The sequence below is a fragment of the Geotrypetes seraphini genome, chromosome 10, assembly GCF_902459505.1.
Source record: "Geotrypetes seraphini chromosome 10, aGeoSer1.1, whole genome shotgun sequence".
NCBI classification, from domain to species: Eukaryota; Metazoa; Chordata; class Amphibia; order Gymnophiona; family Dermophiidae; genus Geotrypetes; species Geotrypetes seraphini.
The window spans coordinates 131,725,721-131,750,039 of NC_047093.1; the positions used below are offsets into that span (position 1 = coordinate 131,725,721).

Here is a 24,319-nt window from a genome sequence, read left to right on the forward strand (position 1 = left end):
CCCTCACAGTTTCGGGCCCTAGGCACATGCCTACTGGGCCTATTCATTAATCTGGCCCTGTTCAGGACTGGGGTCTACTAGAGTGCATTTACTGTATGCAGCGGAGGATGTGGGATTTCCCTGCTGCATTACTGCTTGTAAAGATCTACCATATATGCTAATGTAGCCTGGAGGTAAATTCATATCCCAAAGGATATGAGATTGGGTGCATAAATCTCCCCAGCCTAAGCAAAGAACATTAGCAGTCTCTATTTTAGGGCTACCTATGTGTTAAAGGTGGATTAGAAAAATGGATAACAGCAGCTCTGGACTGGAGTTCCTGCCTATTAGATTACATTACATTACATTACATTAGTGATTTCTATTCCGCTTGTGCCTTGCGGTTCTAAGCGGATTACAAGTTAGAAGACTGGACATTTCCAGTATCATTGTAGTACATGTAATCAAGAATGCGTCAAGTTACAATTGTTATTCTGGACTTTTCCAGGAGAAATTGATAGCAGATAGTAGATAGTGATAGGTTGTTTAGACGAATAGAGATAATATTGTCCGGATTCTGTTGTTTAGACGAATAGAGATAATACTGTCCGGATTCAAGGTGTTGCTGGTGGTGGTGGTAGGGTGGTCATGAGAGCATTTTCTAATATTTTTGTGAGGTTATGATGATGGGAAGTGTTTTTTGAAGAGATGAGTTTTGATTTCTTTTCGGAATACTTTAGTGTCTATTGATTTGGTCAGTAGATTGGTGATGGTAGTATCGATCTTTGCTGCCTGTGTCGCTAAAAGGCTGTCTTATAGTTTTTTTCGTCGTGTTCCTTTGAGAGGGGGGTGAGTGAATAGGCTCTGAGTTCTCCTTAATCTGTGTGAGAGGTTACGGTACAGGTCAATGAAACCTGACATGCATTGTTACTGAACAGGAAACAGCTTGCAAAAAGGCAATGTCTAGAAATGTGCAGTGCATAAGACCTCAGGCAGGGCTTGGATCTCTGGTGGATTCACATCAATATATGACTGACATCAACAGCGATTTCTTACACTCCTGCCGTGGGCGGAAGAATGTCTTTTGGGCTATGTCCACCAATAGATCAGATTCCTATCAGCACAGGGGATTGCACAATTACGAGATATTAAAACAACATGCCATCTTTAATATACTTGAATATGTAAATAGTTTGTTGTTTTGTCCTGCAACTTGCTGTTCTAGAAGAGCCTCTCTTTGGTTCTAGAGAGATGGAATAAATTTAAAGTTTTGTTCACTAAAACAATCTGTATAGTCTGGCATTATTGAGAAGAATACTTTCTCTGGCCTACCAGCAAATGTCTGGTCCTGGCTCACGGCTCGCCTAAAGGAGTAAATTCTGAGGATCTCTACCCTACTGCTGGGTAAAACAAGGGGACCATCCTTACACTAAAATTTAAACTCATCCAAATGTAAACTGAGGTAAACTTTTAACTGAAAAGAAGGTTACAACTGCTGCCTCAGCACCCTGAGGTTGTGAGTTCAATCCCAGCCTGTCCTTGTGACTGGGCAAGTCACTTAATCTCTCCATTGCCCCAAGTACCAAAGTTAGATTGTGAGCCTGCAGGGACAGAGAGGCAAAATACCTATGACTTCCTCATTACTATTCAATGTATTGTAAACCATTTGGGGTGAATCTCTTCATGAAAAGGCAGTAAATAAACATAGTATCCACTGTGGGAACTCGCGTCGGCCATTTTGAATAGTGGAACTACATGGGGCAGGAGCATAGGTGGATCGCTCTGGACTTACCACTGGACCAGCAGGGCTTAACGTGGGCCCAGAGAGAGGCCTGCAATGAGTCTGAGAGGGAGAACACTCAAATATAAACCGAGACCCCCATTTTTCGGTCATTTCTTTGGCCCAAAAATCTAAGTTTATATTCAAGTATATGCAGTATTCATCCTTCCCTTTCTCTGCCATCTCTATCCTTTCTAAACAGATTATAGACTGTTAGTAGCAACAACACAGACAGACAGACTGACCCCAGAACTCTTCTGCACTTTCCTACCTTCAGATATCAACCTATTTGCTTCTCTCTTTCCCATCTCTTTAACTTTTGCTGAAGTTCCTTTGACCAAAACCAACTACCTTCTTCCAACTACTAAATCAACCAACATGAGAGATTTCCAGAATTTGTCTAAGGAGCAGGAAATCTGCTTCTTTTCCTTTAAAATTTCCAGAACTGTCTTCATACTATAATGCACCAGAGATCTGATCTTACTGATAGAAGTCATATAACAAAGTCTACTACAGAAACATGATAAGGAAACTGGCTGACTGTGTCCGTGTCTTGCTTTCCAGACATCTGTCACATTCAAGGATGTCGCTGCTTATTTCTTGGAAATAGAGTGGGATGTTCTGGAAGAATGGCAGAAAGAGTTGTACAAGAAGGTCATCAAGGAGATTCATGACATCCTCATCTCACGAGGTAAATACACCTTCTCTATCTTCTATCGTTATGGAATGGATGCTGTTATTTTCTGAATCCTGGAGAAATCCCAGGTATTGGGTCCCATATTCATCTGAAATTTAGAACCTGGCTTTTGATACCATCCCATATCCAATAGGAGCCAATGTAAGAAGCCTCTAGTTTAAAGTCTTTCAATTTTAGCCAATTTGTCTTCCTTTTCTAAGCTACAAAAATTTGGCACCGAAGGCAAGAGGAAGGATTCAGTTGTCAGATTCTTGCTGAGAACTACAATATCTGTGTAAGGCCATGACACGTCAGCTGCAGAGTAGTCAACTGGACTGTGCAGTTTATAACCCCCTTTAGAGGGTAACAGATGCCACCAAGAAGATAGCGACTGCAATTTCCCCAGCTAGGAGGGCCATGAAGAGAAATATCTGTACTAGCAAATGTCTAAGATTTTTTCTTAATCAACTGGCAGTTTGCAACTGCTTTTTTCTCTAAGCTTTGTTAGGCATGTACTCAAATCCCAATATATACAGATAGATACACATGCACATATACACATACTAGAAGCTGACTGAATTTTGGTTACAGTTCTGAAACTGGCCCAAAATTCTTTTTCTGCCTGGTTTTAGTTTTGGTTTTGGTAGAAACTGACCGTGTGTTATTTGGTGGAAGCTAAAAATTTGTGCTTCATCCTGTGTCTCCCTCCCCTCTAAACAGGAGTTGCCTTTCCTCCCTTCCCACTTGTGGGTGCCTCCATTGGACCTATTTTATAATCCCTGGCAGTCTATGGGGAAATAGTGAGGGCAAGAGCGATGGCTCTGCTCTCAAAATTGCCAGAGACACAGACACACATGGAAATAGATGGGATTCTACAAATATAATGTAAATATCATTTTCCTATTTCTTATTTACAGGTTATCTAATCATTAATCCTGATGTTATATTCAAGATTAAAAAAGAAGATGAGAAATGTTTTGCACAATACTGTGAATTGGAGAGAAAAGGAAACCCGAATGAGCCCACCAAGAGTAAGCAGGCTTTGCATTTTCAGAGCACGATTGACATTAAACATTTAGGGGCCTTTACTAGAGTTTAGAGTGTGCTAATGGAAGAGGTGGATGCTGAATCCTTAGAAGCCCACTTTATATGTATGGGCTTCTTAGTATTCCCTTAAAGACATAAAATCTATTTCCTAATTTATTATTATCAGATTCTTGGTGAATCCGAGACTTGTTTTCTTTTAACAGTGTTTCCGATTGTAACATCCGTTTTCTCGCTGAGCGTTAAACAAGAGGAGGATCTCCCCTTCATAGATCCTCCTGAATCAGAGGCATCTGAACAGACTCATCTTTCTGTACCGAGTAAGTATCAAATTCCTCCTGCACAGCTTTACTAAGGTCAGCCAAGACCATTGAGGAACTTGGTGGTGGTGAGAGGCCATCATCCTCTTCTCCTTCCAAATTTCCAAGTTTATTAAAAATTACTATACCACTAATGTCCGTTCCCCTATTTTGATGAAGTAAAGTGCCCACAAAGGCAGAGGAAGTGGGTGTCCTGGGGGTGGGATCAGGTCTATAAGACCCTTAAACTAGAATGTAAAGGGGATGAGAAAGGGTTGGTGGTGGAGAGGCTTCTCCATTGTTACAAGGGGGAACCTGACCGATGAACGTGGTGCATTTTGACTTAGGCATGGAGAGTTTTATTGAGGGTGGATCGGTGCAAATCATATTACATAATGCAGTTTACAATAATGCTTTAGATTATTTAGGGATTTATTGTGATTTATTACCCACCTTTATGAAGACATTCATCCAAGGCTGTGTACAGAAGGTACAATTTAACATAACACAATTTGGTTAACAGCATAACAATAGTAAAATGACCGAATATATACACAAATACAATCAATGAGGTAAACTTGGAAATGGTGATAAGAGTAACTTGAAATAGGATATGAAATACACACATTTGACAGTGATGTAGAACAATCACATAACAGAAATATGATAAATGTCTGTACGAAACAAACAGTCCCATAAGAGACAGCAGGGAAGCACGTTCTAATTAATTGTGTGCATTTTGGCCCTGATTCTATAAACTCTGCCTACTTTTAATTGATCTCTAGGCTTAATCAGTGCTGATACTGGCACTCAGCACCTCACAATCGATCTTAATTGGACTTAATTGAAAGTTAGGTGCCTAACTTGAAAAACACGATTCTATAGAAAGTAGATGCCTAGTCCAAATGCCTACACTAAGATGCGTTAGGGCCTTAACGCGAGGAATAGTGCAGGCTAAATTGCTCCGCGCGCTAGACCTTAATGCCAGCATTGAGCTGGCATTATTCTAGCAGCGTACCGCGCGGTTTAGCGAGCGCTAATTTTGTGTATGCGCTAAAAACGCTAGCGCACCTTAGTAAAAGGAGCCCTAAAAGTTCCCAGGGGGAGATATTCAGGGGCCCTGACCCAGAAACTGCCCCTGAATATCTCCTCTGACGGCTGTAGCACTATCCCAGAGCCAGTCGTGGGGGGTCCCAGAATTAAACCGGGTAGCGGTGTTGTTCAGTCCACTACCCAGTTGCTCATTATTATGATTGTAATTCAATATTTTAATTGTAAGCCAGTGAGATGTTTTGCAGATTCAGCTGTAGCAGGGACTGTCTTCTTCTTTGTGACTTTGTACAGCGCTGTGTTCAATAGTAGTAGTCGTATATCAAGAATAAATGAACTTACTGGGGGCTGACGACCTCTCCAGCCCCGTCTCATTAAATCCGAACACTTTAGCAGATCTCCAGTTGGTGATGTCAGGCAACAGAAGGTGGCAAATGTAAATGCTTCTAAATCAATCAATCTGTGTAAAAAGAAATAAAACAAACCTCCTGATGACCAGAGCTGTTTGTAGCTCTTGAGGAAAGGACTTGCCCACTTCAGTAATAAGATAATCAGGGTCTGGGGTAACATTTTTTTAAACATATTGTACTAATGAATACTATCATCCCGTAATAGGCTCCAACAGTATCAAGCCTGAGATTTTAATCCGGTTTGAGCAAGAGGGATTCAGGAATGACCCTCCAGGATCTGAGGAAAGAGGAAATCTGACCACCACAGACTCAGGTGAGGAACTTCATGAAACAGGTGATGGAGTTTGAATTAAAACTAGTAATGACGAGATACAAACTTTTCCTATAAGAAAGATTCCTCCTCTGGATCTGGCACAATGAGAACGAGGTGTTATCATCACAGTCCCTCCTTTAATTATGTGTGTGTTCTAGTTTCCTTATTTTTACTTTTCTCCTTTCATTGTCAGGTCTGATTTTCTATTTTTTTTTTTAATTTAAATGCTTTGTTCAAGGGGGGTATATCTTCTCTTTTCCTATGTTTCTCTCCTTTCTCTTCCTCTTCTTTCAACACCTTCTGTCTCTCATCCTATTTGTGTTGAATGTCACGGTTCATTTTCAGAGCTATAGAGGGTCCTTAACTGCTTCCACCAGGACACTTGCATTTTCAGAGTTCATAATATTCCCATCATCTCAGTATTAGCAAAATACTACTTTTCTTAGGTTCTAATCTCTCCTTTAAATCTGAAGCTATTTTTCAATTTTTTCCAGGCAGCCAAAGTTACACTGCTGAGAATACAATAGAGAACCTGAAAATGGAAGAGGATCCCGACAGTGACCACCTGGAGGGAGTAGTTGAGGATACTGATACCAAGAGCGGTGAGCCAACAATTGCTTTATAATCTAATCCTTGCTAGATGTTGTGGAATATTTCTATGTTTAAATGATTTTATTGATGAAAATAGCAAAACAATCATAAACAGAACAAAGTCGAGTAAGAGACAATGGAACATCTTCCACAGCAGAGAGAACAATCATCATCAGGTTTTATATACATAATGCAAAAATCACCGATCCAACTATTCCCCACTAACAGACCTGGGAAATTTTTGTAAAATCATGTTTTGTTATGTGACTGGCATTATTTAGACTTTAATTTCTATGAATGAATAGAATGAAAATGATATAAAATTGCTTGCTTGTTTTTATGTGCGTGCACTGAAGGGAAGTGGAGAGAGAGTGGGCTGAGGACGCTGAAGGGAAATGGGGAAGAGAGAGTGGGGAGAAGACGCAGATTTATAAATTGACAATTGTACAGAATTTTGTTTCTTTTTATACTTTAATATAATAAGTTCAGTATAAAACTATTCGAGGCTTGTGTAGATGGGATCAGGTGGTTTGCGGGGATAGGGACCGAGCTCATGGGGACGGGGACAGATATTTTCCCCGTGTCATTCTCTAGGCTCTGCCACGAATCGATTTCAACTATGTGAGGGCGAGCAGGGTGTCATTCGGGTTGACGTTGCCATCATAGAGCAAGTGGGCATGGGATATGGCTTTCAGGAAAAAATCTTAATCATTGTACTGCTGATTTTCGCTCTTTTGACTAATGTGTTTGCCTACCACTGCCCTAGGATATCATCAGTAAATAAAAAAAGGCGATGTTCCTTTCCCTTGAATGAAATGCTCCCAATGTCCGGTGAGATGCGAATCAACTGAGCTAACAGTAAGTGTGAGAGAGCCAACCCTGTCTGGTGCCTCAATATAATTCAAAGATGCCAGAGGATGTGTATAGAGCACTTGCACCCAGTGCAAAAAGGACCCTGATATTCCCACTTTGCGTAAAACAACCAACATAAAGGGCCAATAGACCCTATCGAAAGCCTTCTCCAAATCAAGCGAAAGCAAGATAGAAGAGGTACGGGATTTATGCTTTATATTAATGAGATGTAAAGCTTTTCGGATATTATCAAAAGTCTTCCAACCCATGATAAATCCCGCCTGGTCAGAATGCACAACCTGTGGCATCACTCGTTGCAATCGAGCCACCAAAATTTTAATATATATTTTATAATCCGTCCCCGGCAACAAAATAGGTCAGTAAGAACCACAAGCAAAAGAGTTACAGCCACCAATCGCCACGAAGGTGGTAATTCCATATGATCATCCATGCTATTGTTCATCCTGACCAGGAGGGGGGCTAACCATTTAACAAAACACTTATAGAAGCGATTGGTAAAACCATCCATTCCCGGAGCCTTCGCTAAAGATAAATCAGAATTTGCTCATAGAACCTCTTTTAATTGTATGGGTTGAGATAGTAAAGCATCTTCTGAAGGCGAGGTTGTTGGAAGCGTTACGTTGTCAAGGAAACGAGTTATCATCTCCTTTGTAGGGGAGAACTCTGATGTATATAGATGCTGATAGTACTGGATAAACTCTAATTGTATATCTGCCAAGGTTGATAAAGTAGAAACTGCAGAAGTTTGCAGCAAAATGAGATTTTAAGGTAACTGACGCTTTCGCAGTTTAAAGGCCTACTAGTTCTATTATCAAATTCGAAATGCTCCTGCCTGATTTTATTTACGTCTTCAGCATTGTCAGCCAACTCAAGCTCATATAACTGCAAAGTAGCTTTATGAAGCTGGGACTACTGCTCAGGGGTACAATGGGGACCCTTACAAGCAGCTGTTAATTAAGCTATTTGTGTCCGCAGACCAGATTCCTTGTCTCTACATGTATGCGTAACGTGTGCTTGTAATGCAATAAAATGACCCCGCATAACCACCTTCAGAGTTTCCCAAAGGGGGAAGGCTGACATTGACGGGGTATCATTCAACTCCAAGAACTCATGCAAATGGACTTCTAATTGGGAAATATTAGCAGGATCTAAGAATAATGCATCGGGTAAAAGCCAAATCTTATGTCTCCTGAATAAACAATACGTCTGCCTTTAAACGTGTGGCTTCCTAAAATAAAAATTGACACTTGATAGATATATTCAATCCTCTCACATTAAGAGATACAAAACGGATCTCACCCATCTGTTAAGAGTTGACAGAAAAAAGGAGAAACAAAACCCTAAGGGGCCCAAGGCCACCCTTCCCATGAGCAAGAGGGAGAGAGGACCGGCTGGTGACATGTCTCCCAGGGGCAAGAACGAAGGACATCACCGACAGAATCGAGAGGATCCTAGAAGGAGCTGAGACGGAGGAGACAGCGGTGATAATCCACATTGGAACAAACGATGTCAGCAGAAGAAATTACAACAGAACTACACTAACCGAGCAGTTCCAGATCCTGGGAAGGAAATTGAAGCTGAGGACACAGAGGATAGCTTTCTCAGAGATCCTGCCAGTACCGAGGGCGGATGTGAGGAGGCAGACCGAGCTGCAAGCAATAAACGCATGGCTGAGGAGATGGTGCGAAGAGGAAGGTTTCCACTTTGTTAGGAACTGGTCAACTTTTTGGGGAAACAACAAGCTCTACAGGAGGGACTGACTGCACCTGAGCACGACAGGAACAAGAATGCTGGCAAATAACGTCAAGAGCGCAATAGACAAGGCTTTAAACAGGAGAGGGGGAAAGCCGATAGTCGATCTGGAGATGACGCTTCAGACAGAAGTATCCAATGAAGATACTGAACGGGAAAAATGCAAAGTAGGCCTCAAAGACAAGCGGGAAAAATGCAGAGAAGGACTCAAAGACGAACTACAGGGGTCCAAGGAACAAGTGAAAATAGAGAGCAAAAAGAAGGAAAAACAGCAGGAACTAGAGGGGCATGCAGGAATGTGGGAACTGGCTAAGGACGAAGAAAACGTACCACGGGAAGGGGATGCACAAAAAGAAACTCAGGGGCTGGCAGCCCAGGGGAAGGACGACAAGAGAATCAAACCATAACAAAACACAACAGGGAAAGTAAAAAAACGAGACTTAAATTGCTTGTACACCAATGCAAGGAGTCTAAGGACCAAAATGGGAGAGCTAGAAGTCATGGCCAATAAAGAGGACCTAGACATAATTGGAATCACAGAAACATGGTGGTCTGAGGACAACAAATGGGACGTAGTACTACCAGGGTATAAACTCTATAGGAGAGACAGGACGTACAAGAAGGGTGGAGGAATAGCGCTATACATAAAAGACTCCATTCAGTCGACCAGGATGGATACGGCGACAAGGGCGGAAGGGTTGGAATCACTATGGGTTAAGTTACCAGGAAGAAAGGGAGCTGACACAAAATTAGGACTATATTATCGCCCACCTGGACAGCCAGAAGCAAGCGACAATGACCTAGAAGCAGAATTGAGACAGGAATGCAAAAGCGGAAGTGTGATGGTGATGGAGGATTTCAACCACCCTGGGATAGATTGGAGTATTGGGCACTCCGACAGCGCGAGGGAAACCAAGTTCCTAGAGGCTGTGAGGGATTGCTTCATGGAACAGCTGGTCAAGGAACCAACTCGAGAAGATGCCACTCTCAACCTAATCCTCAACGGACTAGGGGGACCCGCAAAGGAGGTGGTAGTAGTAGGGTCACTGGGAAACAGCGATCACAACATGATCCAGTACAAATTAGAAGCAGGAACATCAAAAGTGAAGAGAACCACAGTGACAGCGCTCAACTTTAGAAAACGGAACTAGGATGCTATGAGGAAAATGGTGAAAAAGAAACTCAGAAACAGCTCACAGAAGATGGAGACCGTAGAGAAAGCCTGGTCCCTATTCAAGGACACGGTGCAACAAGCACAAAACCTGTACATCCCCAGATTTAGGAAAGGGTGCAAACAGAGTCACACAAAAAACCCGGTGTGGATGACAAAGGAAGTGAAGAAGGCAATAAGCAACAAGAAAACATTGTTCAGAAAATGGAAAAAGGACCAAACTGAGGAAAACCAGAAGGAACACAAAAACACCAGAAAGAATGTCACCGAGTGGTTAGGAAAGCAAAAAGAGAATACGAAGAGAAGTTGGCTGGGGAAGCGAGAAACTTCAAATCGTTCTTCAGGTACGTGAAGGGGAAGCAACTGGCGAGAGAGGAAGTGGGACCGTTGGATGATGGAGACAGAAAGGGAGTGGTAAAGGAGGAAAGAGAGGTAGCGAACAGGTTAAACAAGTTCTTCTCATCGGTCTTCACGAGCGAAGACACATCCAATGTACCAGAACCCGAGGAGATCATAAGTGGGGATCAAGATGAAAAATTGAAGCAAATAGAGGTAAGCCATGAGGACGTCCTCCGACAGATAGATAGATTGAGAAGCGACAAATCACCAGGCCCAGACGGAATCCACACAAGGGTACTAAAAGAACTGAGAAAAGAAATAGCGGAAACACTCCGGCAAATATGTAACCTATCCTTGAAAACTGGGGAGATCCCGGAGGACTGGAAAATAGCAAATGTCATGCCTATCTTTAAGAAGGGATCGAGAGGTGACCCGGGAAACTACAGGCCGGTGAGCTTGACTTCGGTTCCAGGTAAGACGATGGAAGCACTGATTAAGGACAGCATCTGCGAGCACATAGAAAAAAAAAAAAATGGGGATCTGAGCAAACCATCCAAGATGGCCGCAGACCCTACCGGCTGAGTAACACGCCGAAGAGTCTTACCTCTAACAACTTTTAATCCACTGCCCGAGACTTCTGCTCCTTTCTTCATGCCGAAACGAAGAGGACGCAGTGCCGCTGGAGCCTCGCTGCAGTCCGGTGCAGCGGTGTTCGGCAACATTGAGAAGATCCTCCGACGTATGCAGGAGACACCCCGGGCGTCGGGGGTCCCGCTGGAGTCGCGCCGGAGCGGAACGGATGTTAACTCCTTGGGCTTAGAAACAACATTAAGCCCCGACGCCAGAGTACCTCCCCCTCCGCCTCAGGTTACCAGCTCCCCACGAGAGGAAGTGCTGTTGGAGCATGAGCAGTGCTCTCCCCCGGAGGCCACAGATATCAGAGAGGGGAGACTGGAGACTAACTCTTCTTTTCAGGAGAGTTTGGAAGAGACTGAGAGCCCAACAACTGAAGGGGTAATCTGGAACCAGAGAAATGCTGTTCAAGAAGGAACATCAACTCCAACTGGTGAGACTTCTCATTTTATTAATGCATTTCATATTGAAAAACCCAGAGAGGTAACCCTGGATTCTCTTTGGGATCTGGTGGCAGATTTGGCAAAATCTGTGAAACCCCAACTGAGCCAGTTGGAAGAAAGACTTAAAGTTCAAGAGGTTACAATGGGGAATTTAAAAGTTGAATTTGATGAATCTAAAAGCTCCATAGAAAATATTCATCAGGAGTTAAAAGTTTCTAAACAAATTAGAGAAACACTAATAAAAGATAATATTAACTTGAGAAGGAAGCTGGAATCCTTAGAAAATTCCTCTAGAAATAATAACCTCAGATTAATTAACTTTCCGAGGATTGCAACAATATCACCGAGAGACACAGTGAAACGTTATATGATGGAAATATTGGAAATTTCTGAAGATATGTTGCCACCTCTTACGCAGGCTTATTATCTACCCATTAAAAGAGAGGAACAGCAGCGCTTACAAGAAAAGGACCAGCAACCGTTAGATGTTACTGCAATATTGGAGCGTTCTGATATAGAAATGGTTACTCCAGCGACACTGTTGATTACAGTAGCCTTAGCACCAGATAAAAACTGGTTGCTTAGGCTTTTCTTCAAAAATAGACTTAAGAAATTCATGGGACTTAAAATATTGATTTTTCCAGATCTGGCTCGAGATACACAAAAAAGGAGACGTGAATTTCTTCTTCTAAAACCAGGGGTTATAGCTTTGGGGGTGACTTTTTATCTTCGACACCCTTGTAAATGTGTTATACAATATCGTATGAAAAAATATGTTTTCTTTGATCCAAGCCAGTTGACAACATTTTTGTCTACAGCACCTCAGGTTTAAGGGGGAATAAGAGGATAATTGATTATTGTTAACCTGTCTCTGCCTAAAGGGCCTATTTTCTTTTATATAACAATTTAGTTTGTTAAAACTACTTTAATTATCCGCTATGTATGCCTTGGATCCATATAGTGGACTAGAGTTGAAGTTAAGCTATTATGATTTTTCTTGTAACAAGTTTGGGAGCAGAAATGTTTATATTAGTGCTTTATTGGCTTATCTTTATTTTTCTGTACAAGTGATACTTGAATTGTAAATTGAAAAATATAAATAAATTAAAAAAAAAAAAAAAAAAAAGGGCAGCTGAGGGCGAGCCAGCATGGCTTCTGCAAGGAAAGGTCATGCCTCACGAACTTACTACACTTCTTTGAGGGAATAAACAGCCAGATGGACAAAGGGGAACCCGTAGACATCATTTACCTCGACTTCCAAAAAGCCTTCGACAAGGTACCCCACAAACGGCTGCTTAAGAAGCTGTGGAACCACGGGGTGGAGGGGGATGTTCACCGATGGATTAAACACTGGTTGGCGGGCAGAAAACAGAGGGTTGGAGTGAAGGGCAAATACTCAGACTGGCAATGGATCACGAGTGGAGTTCCACAGGGGTCAGTGTTGGGACCGCTCCTGTTCAATATATTTATAAACGATCTGGAGACGGGGACGAAATATGAGGTTATCAAATTTGCAGATGACACCAAACTCTGCAGCAGGGTTAGAACCACGGAAGACTGTGAAGACCTGCAAAGGGACCTAACGAAACTGGAAGAGTGGGAGAAAAAGTGGCACATGCGTTTTAATATAGACAAATGCAAGGTCATGCATGCTGGGAAAAAGAACCTGATGTTCAGCTATACAATGGGGGGATCATTGCTAGGGGTAAGTAACTTTGAAAGAGACCTAGGTGTGCTGGTGGATACAACAGTGAAAGTATCGGCGCAATGTGCGACAGCCTCAAAGAAAGCGAACAGAATGCTGGGTATCATCAAGAAGGGCATCACGACCAGGACGAAGGAAGTCATCTTGCCACTATATCGTGCAATGGTACGCCCGCATCTGGAGTACTGTGTCCAGTATTGGTCGCCGTATCTCAAGAAGGACATGGCAATACTTGAGGGGGTCCAGAGAAGAGCGACAAAAATGATAAGAGGTATGGAAAACTTTTCATATGCCGACAGGCTAGAAAAGCTGGGGCTGTTCTCCCTGGAAAAGCGGAGACTTAGAGGAGACATGATAGAAACCTTTAAAATCCTGAAAGGCATAGAGAAGGTAGACAGGGACAGATTCTTTAGGCTGTGGGGAACAACAAGTACTAGGGGGCACTTGGAGAAACTGAAACCCAATGCCAGGAAGTTCTTCTTCACCCAGAGAGTAGTGGACACATGGAACGCACTCCTGGAGGTTGTGATTGGGCAGAACACACTGCAGGGATTCAAAGAAGGTTTGGATACGGGGATTGAGGGGTATGGACAGAAGTAGTGATAGGTTATAGGGTGAGTCAGGGACCACTTGACAGGTCATGGACCTGATGGGCCGCCGCGGGTGCTGACTGCTGGGCGCGATGGACCTCTGGTCTGACCCAGCAGAGGCAACTTCTTATGTTCTTAACCAAAATTTAAAAAAAAAAACTCCCTTCCCCTCAACCCCACACCAAACTAACATGATAACTAAGTGCACTATACACCTGTGGCACATCTATCGCAGGGGAGGAACAGCGCCTCACACCAGGCCCCGACCTCCATATTCCCCCTTTTTCAGAGGAAAGATACCTTTCCGGCTCCCCCAACTGGCCCGTAAAGAGCAACCCCCCAAACAATGAAAAAACTCACTTCAAAGGAAAGCTTAAAGGTCTTTACAAACATCTGTGTCTAGTTTCATATATTGCAAGTGTCAACTGCAATCTATGCAGCTGCCAGAAATAACAGATGTTTAAAGATGAGCAGCTGAGGACTGTCACGTAAGGTGTCCCTTCCCACAGGATATTCTGCCATTTCTGGCAACCCAGTGCGGAAACAGGCATCTTAGAGACAGTCCCCGCCACTACAGCGGGATTCAATGTAGATGTCGCCAGTTCTGGAAACAGTTTCAATGCCTCCTGCAAAGTGAACAACCACTGCAATTTACCCTCTCAGTGGAAAGTTGGTGCAAAGGGGTATTTCCATTTATATTTGATACCCCTGTCAGCCAGTAGATTCATGCAAGGCCACAGGTCACTCCTGCAGCATACTGTGGTAGCAGCCAGATCCTGAAAGAACTGAATAGGGTATGTGTCCCATGTAAAGGCTTCTACTTTGCGTGCAATTGATAAAATAAACTCCTTCAGCTTAAATTCAGAAAAACATACCACACTATCCCATGGGACATTCATGCGTAATCGACCCAGGGTACAATGAGCCCGCATACTTGATATTCTCTCAGGCACCAGTAGTTTGGACGAGTCAGCTAAGAGCACATTCATTAGTCTCTGAGTAGTAAGCTCACAATTGTTATATTCAGATAGCTCTGGAAACCCCCGGATTCGCAAATTGTTACTTTGAGACCTATTTTCCAGGTCTTCAATTTTATCCAAAAAATACGAATTGGTGGTCTTACATTCATGCCAAGAGGTCTCCAATGTGGTAATCATATCTTGATGCTTCTCAAGTCAGTTCTCTGATTCCGCCACGTGGCCGCTCAGTTCCACTATTTCTCCTCAGACTTATGAGGAGAAATAGTTAGTTCCGATCAAACTGCTTTTATATCGGCGCCTTCTTTCCTGCTCAAGTGGTTTCTGTCTTCAATATGAATCAGGAAGTTCGGCTGCCAGCATTTCATCCAACAGATTCAAAGATGTAGGACGAGGCCTTTGAACAACTGGATGTCCACTGGGTTCTGCTCCATAATCTGGAGGAAACAAATGCCTTTCGCATTACAGATCATCTTTTCATGTTGACTAATCCTAGCCATTTGATTTCGAAGGCCACTATTTCCAGGTGGATTCATGCAGCTATTTCCTCAGCATACATCGGATGTGGCAAGCAGCATCCGGTTTCTTTGCAGGCGCACTCCACCAGAGAAGTGGCTACTTGGTCCCTGCTTCATAATTTCATCCAAATTTTCCAGAGTGGACGTGGCAGCTTGAATGGACGCAGCAGGCTTATGTGTCCCTCCCTAATCTTGAGGGACTGCTTTGGTACATCCCACTGGTACAGACTCGTACGCCCTTTGCACTAGATGGGAATATTAGGTACTTACCTTGAATATTCTTTGTCGTAGAAGGGATCAACAGAAGGAATGAGTAAAGATGGCCAAATTGGTGACTCCAGGAGGGAAAGCTATAGGAAGGACCACACTGATAGCAGTAGAGGGTGTGAGTGAGGCAGAATGACAACATGGTATTAATAGAATGGAGGCATTTTCTGAACTAAGGATCCTTATCTCCTTCCACCAGGATTCTTACACTTTCAAAAGTCATAAAAGTCCCATTATCTCAGTTTTGGCCAAGTTTTCACTTTTCTTTTAAATCTTGAAGTGATTTTCTATTCTTATTATAGGCTGCCAAAGTAACCCTGCTGACCCCACAGGAGAGATTCTGAAAATTGAAGAGGATCCTGCCAGTGACCAACTGGAGGGAGGAGAGGAGGATGCTGATATGAAGAGTGGTAAGCCAAGAATTGCTATGTAATGAGATTTTGGTTAGTGAGTGTAATCAGAGTAAAGGGAATCATTGCAGATTTTGAGGGGAGGATGAGAGGTTCAGAACCAGCAAATGAGATCCGGATGGTCTGTTTATATATTTTCATGTGCCATCGCTCACCTGTCTACAAAATGACTTTAAAGACATCTTTGGAGATATTTGCTTATATATGTGTTACTAATAGCTGTATAATTTACGTATATACTTTCATTTTTAACCAACAGATGATGGATTTGGGAATAAGAGAAAGAAAGTATGTTATGGGCAGCAGAGGGAGGAACAGACACACAAAGACCCTTCAAGAGATAGCCCAGAAGGTATTAGTGGTATAAGACCACCTAGCATGAAAGAAAAGACCCCGAAAGGAGAGAGTTCAAATGTATGTACTGAGCAAAAGAGAAATTCCACCAATTGCCCAAATTTCAGACAAAGTGAGAGAATTAGCAGACAGAAACTTTGTAAGAGCACTACAAGCAAGGAAATGTTCACTGGGAAGTCAAACTTCAGTCAGGTATTTGAACTGAGAAAACATGAATTAATCAGCGTTAGCAAGATACAAATGCATCAAATGAATCCTAAAGGAGCAAAGCTATTTAAATGTTCTGAGTGTTATAAAAGCTTCCATGGAAAAAGTAGCCTCATACTTCATGAAAGAATCCACTCTGGAGAAAAACCATATAAATGTTCTGAATGTGGAAAATATTTCAATAATAGAGGGAGCTTCAAAATTCATAAAAGAATCCACTCTGGAGAAAAACCTTATAAATGTTCTAAATGTGATAAAAGCTTCAAACGAAAACATAATCTCACAGATCATGAAAGAATTCACTCAGGAGAAAAACCATATAAATGTTCCGAATGTGGAAAATCCTTCACTAACGCAAGTAATCTCATAATTCATAAAAGAATTCACACGGGAGAAAAACCTTATCAGTGTTCTGAATGTGGAAAATCCTTCAATAACACAAGTAGCCTCAGAATTCATAAAAGAATCCACACGGGAGAAAAACCATATCAATGTTGTGAATGTGGAAAATCCTTCACTAACACAAGTACCCTCAGAACTCATGAAAGAATCCACTCTGGAGAAAAACCATATCAATGTTCAGAATGTGGTAAAAGTTTCAATCGAAAAGCTAGTCTTCGAGATCATGAAAGAATCCACACAGGAGAAAAACCATATACATGTTCTGAATGTGGAAAATCCTTCAAAAATAGAAGTAGCCTCAACACTCATAAAAGAATCCACACGGGGGAAAAACCATATAAATGTTCTGAATGTGGAAAATCCTTCCATAAAACAAGTCTCCTCATAACTCATAAAAGAATCCACACGGGAGAAAAACCATATAAATGTTCTGAATGTGGAAAATCTTTCAATAATAGAGGCAACCTTGTGACTCATAAAAAAATCCACTCTAGGGTAAAACCATATAAATGTTCTGAATGTCAAAAAGCTTTCAATACTAGTGGGAGCTTCAAAATTCATATAAGAATCCACACAGGAGAAAAACCATATAAATGTTCTGAATGTGATAAAAGCTTCAATCGAAAACATAATCTCATAGATCATGAAAGAATTCACTCTGGAGAGAAACCATATAAATGTTCTGAATGTGGAAAATCCTTCACTAAAACAAGTAATCTCATAATTCATAAAAGAATTCACACAGGAGAAAAACCTTTTAAATGTTCTAAATGTGGAAAATCATTCAATAATACAAGTAGCCTCAGAATTCATAAAAAAATCCACTCTGGAGAAAACCATACAAATATTCTGAATGTGGAAAATCCTTCACTAACACAAGTATCCTCAGAATTCATAAAATAATCCACTCGGTAGAAAAACCATATCAATGTTCTTAATGTGGAAAATCGTACAATAATAGAGGGGGCCTCACAATTCATAAAAGAATCCACACAGGAGAAAAACCTCATCAATGTTCTGAATGTGGAAAATCTTTCAATAACAGAGGGAGCTTCACAATTCATAAAAGAATACACTCTGGGAAAAACAATATAAATGTTCTGAAAGTGGTAAAGGTTTCAATCGAAAAGGTCATCTTGAAGATCATGAAAGAATCCACATGGGAGAAAAACCATATAAATGTTCAGAATGTGAAAAATCATTCAAAACTACAAGTAGCCTCAACATTCATAAAAGAATCCACTTTGGAGAAAACCACAAAGCACAGTTACTTACCATAACAGTTGTTATCTAGGGACAGCAGGCAGATATTCTCACACATGGGTGATGTCACCGACATAGCCCCGCAGCGGACAGCCTTGAAAGCAAACTTGCTTGAAGAACTTGAACTTTCGAGTGCTGCACCGCGCATGCACGCTTGCCTTCCCACCCAAACTAGGGGGTGCATCTCCTGTGAGGATCCTCAGTTCAGATACCTAGCCAAGAAGCCAACCAGGGGGCACCCCCTCAAACTCAGAGGGGGGAAATTTAGTGGTGACACCAGAAAGTATTTCTTCACGGAAAGGGTGGTAGATCACTGGAACAAACTTCCGGTGCAGGTGATCAAGGCCACCAGCGTGCTCAATTTTAAGAATAAATGGGACATCCACGTGGGATCCCTATGAGGGTCAAGTTAAGGAACTAGGTCACTAGCACTCAATGGGGGTGGGTCAATAGAGTGGGCAGACTTGATGGGCTGTGGCCCTTTTCTGCCGTCGTCTTTCTATGTTTCTATGTTTAGGTGGGAGGGTTGTGAGAATATCTGCCTGCTGTCCCTGGATAACAACTGTTACGGAAAGTAACTGTGCTTTATCCCAGGACAAGCAGGCAGCATATTCTCACACATGGGTGACTTCCAAGCTAAGCAAAAAGGGATGGAGAGAAGTTGGCAATTTAAGAAAAAAGATTTTGTAAAACAGATTGGCCAAAATGGCCATCCCTCCTGGATAAAGTATCCAGACAGTAATGAGAGGTGAAAGTATGAATCGAGGACCAAGTGGCAGCCTTGCAGATTTCCTCAATAGTAGTTGATCTGAGGAAAGCTACAGACGCCGCCATAGCTCAAACTTTGTGGCTCGTCACTCGACCCTGCAGAGGAAGACCAGCCTGAGCATAGCAGAAAGAGATGCAAGCAGCCATCCAGTTGGAGATGGTACGCTTCGAAATAGGATGTCCCAACTTATTCGGATCAAAAGAGATGAAAAGTTGAGGAGATGTTCTGTGAGGTTGAGTGCGTTGAAGATAGAAGGCCAAGGCATGTTTGCAGTCCAAAGTATGAAGTGCCGTTTCTCCCTGGTGAGAATGAGGCTTAGGAAAAAATACTGGCAGAACAATAGATTGATTGATGTGAAATTCTGAAACTACTTTAGGTAAGAATTTAGGATGAGTACGGGGGACCACCTTGTCAAGGTGAAAAACTGTGAAAGGGGGTCCGAAACTAACGCTTGTAGCTCACTGACTCGTCGAGCAGAAGTGAGGGCAATCAAGAATACAACTTTCCAAGTGAGATACTTGAGATGAGCCTTGTCAAGTGGTTCAAATGGAGGTTTCATCAGTTGAGCCAAAACAACATTAAGATCCCAAACCACTGGAGGCGATCTAAGTGGTGGATGAAGATTAAAAAGTCCTTTCATAAAGCAGGAAACCAGGATGTTCATAAAGCAGGATGTGCAGAGAGAGATTTCCCTTCCAGAGGCTGATGAAAAGCAGCAATAGCACTGAGATGGACTCGAATAGATGTAGATTAGAGTCCAGATTGTGACAAGTGAAGTAAATAGTCCAGAACGGATGCTAAGTAGGAAGACTTTGGTTGCAGCTGACGTGTGGAACACCAAGCAGAAAATCTAGTCCATTTCTGGCCGTAACATTGACGAGTGGACGGCTTTCTGGAAGCAAGTAAAATATCTTGAACAGACTGAGAAAATTGAGAAGAGTCCGTTATGTAGACAGGTACCAAGCTGTCAAGTGTAGAAACTTCAGGTTGGGATGAAGCAAGACCCTTGACTCTGAGTGAGCAGAGAAGGAAAAACTGGCAGAAGTAGAGGCTCCCTGGTGCTGAGTTGAAGTAGAAGGGAGTACCACGGTTGTCTGGGCCACCGAGGAGCTATCAGAATCATGGTGGTCTGACTTTAGTTTGACTAGAGTCCTGAGAATCAGAGGAAATAGAGGAAAGGCATAAAGAAACTGAGTCCTCCAGTCCAGGAGAAACGCATCCGCCTCGAGATGTTGAGGAGTGTAAATGTGGGAACAAAACTGAGGCAGTTTGAAGTTGAGGGGGGACGCAAACAGATCTATCTGGGGGGTCCCCCAGCGGACAAATATTTGATGAAGCGTGGGAGAATTGAGTGTTCATTCGTGAGGCTGTAGAAGACGACTCAATTTGTCCGCTAAACAATTGTGTTGACCTTGAATGTAGACAGCTCTGAGGAAGATGTGAAGAATTGCCCAATGCCATAGCTTCAGAGCTTCCTGACAGAGGGAGTGAGATCCCATACCTCCCTGTTTGTTGACATAATACATGGCCACTTGGTTGTCTGTCCGAACAAGAACCACCATGTCATGGAGGAGATGTTGAAAGGCTTTGAGAGCATAGAAGATCGCTCTGAGTTCCAACAGATTGATATGACACTGACGGTCTGTTGAAGTCCATAGACCCTGAGTACGGAGACCGTCGACATGGGCTCCCCAGGCATAGGCGGAGGAATCGGTTGTGAGAACCTTCTGATGAGGAAGATTGTGGAACAGCAAGCCTCTGGAAAGATTGGAAGAAAGCATCCACCAACGGAGAGACTTCTGCAATAAAGGAGTTATTGTAATCAGTTGGGATGGTAGATCCGTGGCTTGTTGCAATTGTGATGCCAGTGTCCACTGAGGAATGCAAAGGTGAAGTCTGGCAAAAGGAGTCAAATGAACTGTAGAAGCCATGTTACCGAGCAGAACCATCATTTGCCGTGCAGAAATGGATGGAAGACGAGAGACCTGATGATAAAGTCGAATGAGGGTATCCTGACGTGGTTGCGGAAGGTATGCTCCCAGGTGTACAGTGTTCAAAGTTGCTCCAATGAACTGGAGAGATTGAGATGGGGTTAACTGAGACTTTGGAAAGTTTATCTGGAATCCCAGACTTTGGAGGAATACAATAGTCTGTTGGGTCACTGCAATAACCCCTGGAAGAGAGGGGGCTTTGATTAACCAGTCATCGAGGTATGGAAATACTTGAAGACCTTGGGTGCGAAGAGCTGCAGCCACCACCACCAGACATTTTGTGAATACTCTGGGGGATGAGGCAAAAACCAAAAGGGAGAACCCTGTACTGCAGATGAAGATTCCCCACTTTGAATCTGAGGTACTTGCGAAAGACTGGATGACTGGGGATATGAGTGTAAGCCTCCTTGAGATCCAGCGAGCACATCCAATCTCCCTGATCCATCAGGGAATACAAGGTCGGCAAAGAGAGCATTCGAAACTTCTCTTTGACTAGGTATTTGTTGAGAGCTCTGAGGTCCAGAATAGGTTGCAAATCCCCCATCTTCTTTGGAACTAGGAAATAGCGGGAATAGAATCCCAAGTTCTGCTGGGAAAGAGGAATCTCCTCTACAGCTCGAAGGCGAAGGAGAGCCTGGGCTTCGTGAAGAAGAAGGGGAAGTTGTGACTGATTGGAAGGACACTCTCTTGGAGGGTGATCTGGAGGCACCTGAAGCAAACGAAGAGAGTATCCCTCTTATAGGATGGTAAGAATCCAGAGATCTGAGGTGATGAGCTCCCACTGATGGTAAAAAGTGGATAGGCGACCCCCTATGGGAAGAGGAGAATTCTGAAACAGGGAGATTGGAATGCTCAGGTTTAGAACGTCAAAAAGACTGAGCTGGCTTGGTGGCAGCAGGAGTTTGTGACTTCTGTTGACGTTGCTGTTGCTGAGGACGGCGAGGTGGAGGCCTGGAAAAAGCAGGAGTCGTTTTCTGAGGGTATCGACGTGGAGACTGTTTAAACGCTCTAGCTGGTGTAGCTTTAGGTTTAGGGCGAATGAGAGAAGCAAAAGAGCGTTCATGTTCTGAGAGACGCTTAGTGGCTGCTTCAATAGAGTCATCAAATAACTCATTCCCTTGACAAGGTAGGATTGCCAAACGATCCTGGAGATTGGGATCCATGTCAACAATACGTAGCCATGCCAGTCGACGCATGGCTACCACAAAGGCAGAGACTCGGGAAGACAATTCAAAAGCATCATATGAGGCTTGCAACATGAAGAGTCTCAACTGAGAAAGAGTCTTGAGGATTAGTTTGAATTCTGAAAGACGAGTTTTGGAAACATCCGGATAAAAGGAAGGCAACAATTTGAGAAAATGGTTGAAATAATTGGTGAAAATGTAATTATAGTTAAGAATTTGATTTGCCATCATTGAATTTTGGTATAAATGGCGACCAAACTTATCCATAGTACGACCCTCCCTGCCTGGAGGGACTGCAGCATAGATTTTTGAAGGATGGGCTTTCTTCAAGGATTGATGAGAGAGTTGGGACTTCTCAAACCCCTTACAGGGAACAGTGCAATAACGGGATTCCAGCTTAGATGAAATAGCAGTGATGGAATAAGGAGTCTCCATGTTAACGAATGAAAGTCTGTTTAAGAACTGGAGTCATAGGCAATCTTAAAGACTCTTTAGGTGGATGAGGAAGTTCCATGTCTGCCAAATATTCAGGAGTATATTTGGAGTCTGAATGGAGGTCCAGTTTGAGAGCTTGTCCCATGTCAAACACAAATTTGGCAAATGAAGTGGACTTGGAATCAGAGGCTTCATCAGGAGAAGGACTACGAGACTTTGGAACCGCTGAGTAGGAAGGAGAAGCCTCCCGAGAGTATTGAGAGACTGGTTCAGACTCGAGATGCATGGTCACAGAAGAAGCTGCACTGTGAGGTGGAGTGAGAGAATGTTTCCGCTTCAGGCTCCGGGATGGAGAAGTACCCGGGGTGCAAGGCACCGAATGAGTCGAAGCATGAGGAGAAGTGTCTCGGCGAGCCAGTTTCGAAGGAGGAGTCCTTGACCTGGAAGGACTTCGGGTCGAGGCCCAGTGTAGTCGAGACCCGTGCTTCGAGGTAGAAGAGCGAGGCAGAGAAGTCTCGGTATCCAGAGAAAAGTGCACTGTAGAGGACTCACGACGAAGCTTGGAAGCAAGATGCCTCGAATGCTTCGAGCGGTGCTTCGAACGAGGCAACTCAGGTGAAGAATCACTGGAGGACCTCCGCTTCGGTGCACAAGACCTGGCATGAGGATTGGAGGATCCGGTTGGGTCACAGGCTGGTCTACCCGAGGCAGAGTCGAGGACGGGACCAATTGAGCCATGATGGAGGAAATCTGAGTGGTCAAGATGGACTTGAGCATGTCCTCTAGCATCGGCACCGAGACAGAAGGATCTGATCTCGTAGGTGCAGCAGTGCGCTCCGAAGAGGGCGACCTCGAAGGTGAGTATTCCCTTATCTTGGAGGCACGCTTGGAGGAAGGGCGCAAGGAGGACTCTGGTGGCTTCTTAGATACGGCACCTGAAAGAGACATAGGAGACTTACCCACCGAGGACGTCTTCACCGAGGTCACTGTCGAAACCTTCGAGGGCGTCGAAGTCAGTGCAGGAATAGAAGTCACGGTCGAGGCCTTCGAGACCGAAGCTCCAGCCGAAGCCAAGGTCGAGGCCTTCGAGACCGGGGGTGTTGTCGATGTCAGAGTCGATGCGTTCGAGACCGGGGCTGCTGCCGGGGTTGAGGCCTTGTCCGAAGGTTGTTCCATGTCACCGAAGAGTTGTTGAAACTGGGCACACCAACGACGAAAAGCTCGAGGTGTAAGAGTAAAATAACGGTGACAATCTTCTGGGGAATGGACCGAACCCAAACACTGTAAACAGCGACAGTGAGGATCGGTGACCGAAATCACCCGATTACACTGACGACAACGTTTAAACCCAGTAAGAGGCCGGGACATAGAAAAAATAAAGTCCGTGTCGAACGAAGTGAGCTATTGGGCCTAGGCCCAAGGCTCACCGACCGGACGAAGAGAAAACAAAAAAACAGTATATATATATATATTATTTTTTTTTTGTAAAAGAAATAAAGAAATGAGACACACAACGACCAAACTTTTTAAAAAGAAAAGAAGCAGCCGCGGTGAAGAGAAGGCAAATTTCGCTGCAGAGCTGAAGAAAACGTGTCTTCTTGGCTCCGCGGAAAATAACAAACTGAGGATCCTCACAGGAGATGCGCCCCCCTAGTTCGGGCGGGAAGGCACGCGCGCATGCATGGTGCAGCACTCGAAAGTTCAAGATCTTCAAGCAAGTTTGCTTTCAAGGCTGTCCGCTGCGGGCTCCGTCGGTGACGTCACCCATGTGTGAGAATATGCTGTCTGCTTATCCTGGGATAATAAATATTCTGAATATGGTAAAAGTTTCAATCAAAAAGATCATCTTGAAGATGGAAAAAATGATATAAATGTTCTGAATGTGGAAAATCCT

At 43.3% G+C, this 24,319-nt stretch overlaps 1 pseudogene; it reads left to right on the forward strand.

Moving 5' to 3' along the window:
* Nucleotides 1-18,123, forward strand: part of LOC117367668 — a 54,280-nt pseudogene extending 36,157 nt beyond the window's left edge.
* Nucleotides 18,124-24,319: the final 6,196 nt, after the last annotated feature.